This window comes from Bison bison, unplaced genomic scaffold (assembly GCF_000754665.1).
Source record: "Bison bison bison isolate TAMUID 2011002044 unplaced genomic scaffold, Bison_UMD1.0 scf7180017864153, whole genome shotgun sequence".
Lineage (NCBI taxonomy): Eukaryota > Metazoa > Chordata > Mammalia > Artiodactyla > Bovidae > Bison > Bison bison.
In genome coordinates, this window is record NW_011494725.1 from 1,730,684 (window position 1) to 1,736,299 (window position 5,616).

The window sequence follows — 5,616 nt, forward strand, 5'->3', positions numbered from 1 at the left end:
GCAAAATGGAATTCTCCAGGCAAGAATACTGGCATGGGTAGCTTTTCCCTTCTCCAGGGCATCATCCTGACTCAGGGATCGAACCCAGGTCTCCTGCACTGGAGGTGGGTTCTTTATAGTCTGAGCCATCAAGAAGCCAGAGAAATATAGAGGCAGATCAAAAAATTTTTTGACTGATGAGGGGTACAAACAATGATCATTCTTCTCCAGCGTAGAATCATTTGGGGCAGATATAGACAAACAAATGCACACACACCTAGCAAGTCTAAGCACCCCATTATAAATGCACCAGTGAGGAAAAAGGATGTTGCCTGCAGCTAGAGGAGAGGTGCTTGCTGGGGACGTAGAGAAGGTGGATGCTGATGCTTGGAGATGAGGGGGCATGGTTAAGCTCCCTGACTCAGGTCCACAGCCTGGTGTAGACTACCGTCTGTTCGCTGGCTGTCTGGCCCTGGGCAAGTTCTGTCACCCCTCCTATCCAGTTCCTTCCACTGTAAAAGTTGCAATGTAGTCTATACGAAAAAAAGCACAGAAAGTGTTTTGGTTGTTGCCTGGCAAATAGTAATTGCTTGATTAATATATTATCTGTTTTTCTTGGAAAAGGGGATTTAGCGACTGTGGAAGGTTCAAGGCCAAGTTATTTTGCAATTTCAGAATAATATTTAGGAGACAGGGATTATCAATTAGTTGAAGAGGGAGACGTCTAGGACAGAAAAAGGAAGAGCCTCTTCGGGAGGGGAAATTCCCCTTTACATGGATCATGACAGCTGTAACTTTCTCTGTACTTCTCTTTCAGGCTGTTCCAGATGTGGGTCTTTGGATTACAAAAATCAGAAAGCCACTCAGCCTAGCACAAAGTAAAGGGAATTACTCTAAGGATACAGAAATATAAGGAACCAAAGAGAGGTATGATAGATCACCTTAGGACTGAGAATCGGAGTTAGGAACTGAGGCTACTCCAAGCATGTCTCTGCCTCCCTTCCCCACTCCTTTATCAGCCTCCTCTGCCTACTCCTCCCAACCTGCCCCACTAAGGCCACAGCCTTACCCCGCACCTCCCCCCACATTACCTGACTGAGCAGAATCACCAAGGAGCAGTGGTCTCTCAGCCTCTCCCTGCAGATTCTTACAAAAGGGAATCTGATTGGTTCAGTTCATATGCTGGAGCCAGGGCCAATTAAGTCCAGGCCCAGCCAATGGTCTGGAGTCCCTTGGATCGAGTGTACACCCCTGGTCCAATAAGCCTGGCCACCCCTCCCAAGATGAGGGTGGCACAATTTTTCTAGAGTGTACCCTGACACATAATGAAACATGTCTCTTGCAGACATGTGGGGGGTGTATCTCTTTGCCCCAAGTCATCATCGTGGACAAGGCCATTCATGGATGAGGCTCTCATGCCACTGACCTGTAAGGTCTGACCTTAAACGTTAAAGAAATTGAGGAATGCTTGACCATTCATGGGCTGCACAAGATCTGTTTGTGTTCTGTTCCTTTGTGGATTTCAGGGCTTTGTAAAATGAATATCACAAGCTCTTCCTGCTCTGCCGGATTAAAACAGCTTAAAATTTATGCTTGTGGCTACTTAACTTTCTGTTTCTTTTGCCAGTTGGACTATAAACTTCTTGAAATAATCACAGACCCTCCCATTTTACAGGTGTGGAAACTGAGGCCCAGAGAGAGATGTCACACAGGACAGAGGCAGGTGGGGTCTGGAACCTTGTTTCACACATGAATTCCTCACTGTACCTTGCAATGCCTGAGACATAGCCTACACCCAATCAATATTTTTTGGTTCATTTCTTATTTGGCTTTTGCTTTTTTCAACTGCATCATTCTCTGTTGGGGTATCCCTTCCTCTACCAACAACTTCGGCCCTATAGGATCACTTTCCATCTGCCTTTCAGGTATTGGTCTTCAGGTTGTACAGTGGAAGCTGAGATGAGGCAGGGGTGAAATTTAACCTGATTCTATCAAGCCGTTATCTCTCCAGGCCAGCACCACAGTAACAGAGTGAAGACACCGGACTGATAACTTCCTTCCCTCTGTGGGGTCACTGGCTACCAAACTGATGCATGGTGAACCCACTCTGTAGCTTCCAGACAAAGACACGACTTCCGCAGTGCATCCCAGGCCAATGCTACAAAGCCCGGATTTAGGTCATTGCTGACCTCTTCTCAATGGGTAGATATATGTAGATCCAGTCTCACTTTCCTCTCAGAAGTCTTCTCTGACCATCCCAGACTGCTAGGAATGCTTCGTTCACTTAACAGCACCCTCACTCAGGACAGCACTCCATCAGTTCTGTTATCTCTCGGGTGTTAGCGTGGTGTCCTCAGCTCCTGAAGGCAGGCCATTTCCAGGCCATTTCTCTGCCCCTGCACTCTGGTGGGCTCCCACCAGGCCTTCAATACATGCACTGGCTGTTGGAGGAAAGGTTGGTTGGAGTCAGAAAAGGATATAGGAAGAAAAGAGAATTATTTCATTTTGCTCATATCTTTTCTTTTTTTAAGGTTTTTTTTGTTTTGTTTTGTTTTTGGTCTCACCACCCAGCTTGCGGGATCTTAGTTCCCTGACCAGGGATTGAACCTGGCTTATGGCAGTGAAACCACTGAGTCCTAACCAGTGGACTGCCAAGAAATTCCCTCCTTTTGCTAGTATCTTAGGAAAGTATTTATTAGGAAAAGCAGTTACTTAAGACAGAGATAAATAATCTGGCTTTTGATTTCTAGGCTATGTGGTGACAATTCAGGTGAAGGCAACTCTTAGTAACTCAAATCTGCCACAATTAACCAATTCCAGTGCCAGTTCATTGACTCTGCATCCAGCAGGTTCTCTGTCCCAAGCTTGCAAATAGGACATAGATCAACAGCAGGGAAGGAAGGATGCCACGTGAGGGACTAATTAATTAAGGCCCAGGCCTCCCATAGGGGAGGAAACCCACAATTTGCAGAATGAGTGACCCACAGAGTCTTCCTCTCAGAGACTCCCATTCCAGCCTGAAGTCTCCATCAGCAGCGGCCGATTCAGAAAACTCTAGATAAAAAGACAAAGAAGTCATAGTTGGAGAAGAGAATGCCAAGAGGGTCTTATCGTCCATTGATGAAGGTGTATTAGTGGAGGTAAAGCAGAGGCAGGCTCTAGGATACAGAAAGCAGTGGGTAAGTGTTGCTGGGTGGAAAGAAGGCCTGTGGGAGCCCAGAGACACCATCTAGAGAAGGGGCCTTGAGTTCAGGGCAGGGCAGGTCAGGAGAGCTGAGCCCTTGGGAGGTGACGACTAAAGCTGCGTGAAGGTTCCTTGAAGACACAACCATAACCAACTTCACACATGAACATGTGTGCAGAAATTCTCCCTGCAGCACCAGCTCTGCTGGCCTAACTGCAGGAAAAAAAAAAAAACTTAGGGGTCATTCTCCTGGCCCAGAAAGACCCTGGGACAGGGAAAGGAATCAGCCATCACAAAGAGCTGCTGTGACACGGAGCCAGTGTAAATGCATTGTCACCACGGGTTCTCATAAGGCCAAAAAAGGGTGCTGAATAAGCTGCCCAAGGTCATTCGTTTGGAGGTTAAGCAAACAGACCAAGATCGCAGATCCAGGAAGTGTCATGCCTGGAATTCAAGCTGAGGGGTCAGGCTGACTGAGGAGTCTATGCTGTCAGCACTGGCCCTCTCACGGCAGGCGCAGCCTCCCAACAGCCGGTAAGCACTCTCCTCGGGTGTTTTGCATTCTGCACATCGTTCAGCCTCTCCTCACCTCCGGGGATGTGATTTACAGCACAGGCAAAACCAAGACCCAGACAACTCCATTCTTCTGCCTTTTGAAGTAGCAGGCCTATCACACTATGTGCAAAACACCACTGACAACAAAAGGTGGGTAAAGGGGCATTTGCTGAGGGGATAGACTCTGGTACTATTCGTGCATATTTGGTAAACCTGGGTGATCGTGCAGATGTTAAAAGCGCAAAAATAACTGCTGAGCCAATGAGGCATAAATGCTAGGAGGGACAAAGCAGCGGGAAGAGTCAGGTGTACTTAAACATGCTCCTTCACCGCGGGGATTGGGCCTGGCGTGGCTTCTGACACCCACTCTACCTCTTATGAATGCCTGACTATGGGCCTGCTGCCTTTCTCTGGAAGGGAGGGGATGACCCACCTCCATGCCCTTTGGTCCGAGAGTCAAAATAGCCAGACGTGGCTGCAGACGCTGCTTTGTTTTCCTGTGATGGCTTGGCACATACCAGGAAGACATGCTCTCTGCTTTCAAAGAAATCCCACTCCTCCTTCAAGGCCCACTGCAAGCCCCACCCCTGGTGAAAAGCCATTCCAGGTTCTTTCTGCCCTCTAGACCCAGCCTTCATCCCTGATCCCCCTTTGGGAGACTCCCTTTTGCTCTGCCAAATTGCTAGGACTTTCAAAATTTGCTCTTTTATCTCTGTCTGGAGCCTTTATACCCTGTAGCCTTCTCAGAGGTCAACTCTTTCTTTTGCCTTTGTTAACATTTTTTAGTAATTCTTACCTAACACACTGCCTTCTCCAAGGAAGCCTTCCTTGATCCTCTGCTACTCGCATCAATGCTCCATCCTGGCTGGCTGCTTCTCCTGAGGGTTCCACAGCACTTTATGCCTATACCTATTTAAGTGTGGACTTATCCCCTATACCTTCATTGACTGCAGTCCTTACTCTAGACTCTGAACTCCTTGAGGGTCTCACCTGTCTTGGCATCCCCAGATCTGTTCTGTGAAAAGTGCTCACCAAATGTTATATCAATTTATAAACAATTTTCTTCAGCAGCTATACCATGTCACTTCCATGAGTTTATAACCCCTTTCCATGAGTTTATAATCCCTTTCCATGAGTTTAAGGGAGTTCATAACCCCTTTGCTCGGAGGGTGTACAGCATCATATATTTCTCCAGAAGGCTTTTCTGTGCTAAGCCCAGTGCCCAGCACCTAACAGGTACTTGGAAAATATTGGTGATTTGGTAAAGTGATTACTGATTACCTATTGCGCTGAAGTCTCCCGTCCACCAAGTTCCCTGCCTTATCCCTTAGCATAGCCAATGGAAAATTAATTGGTTGCAAAGTGCATATCTAATTACAACATCCCGCCCCTGCCACTGAGATGTTCAAATGTTAATTATAACATACGCATCTCGTAGCATTTAATAGAGCATTAGTAACTGCCCTTGGGTCGCCCAGGGCGTACACAACGCTCCCTTTTATCTGCTCTAAGGACGGACTTAGCACTTAAGAGCAAGGAAATCCTCATCCTTAAAGCCGTCCTGTCCCTAAAATCAAATGTTTCCTTCCTCGCCCAAGTCCCCAGTTGAGGTTCCCACGCGGGGCGGCGCCAGCGCGCTGGGGGTGGGGTGGGGATCCGGCGCCGGGCGTGGGGTTTCGGCGAGGCTAGACCTGCTATCTGGGCTGCTCGGGCGGCCAGTCCCCGCGCCCCGGCGGCGCCCCGCTTCTCCAGGGCCCGCCATCCCAGGAAAGAAAGGCGAACTACATTACCCAGCAGGCCTCCCGCCGCCCTCGTTCCTTTCATGTCTTTGCACGTGGCCGGAGGGGAGGGCGGGGCCTGGACGTCACCCTCCTACATTCTCTTTCCCTGTGTCAGAG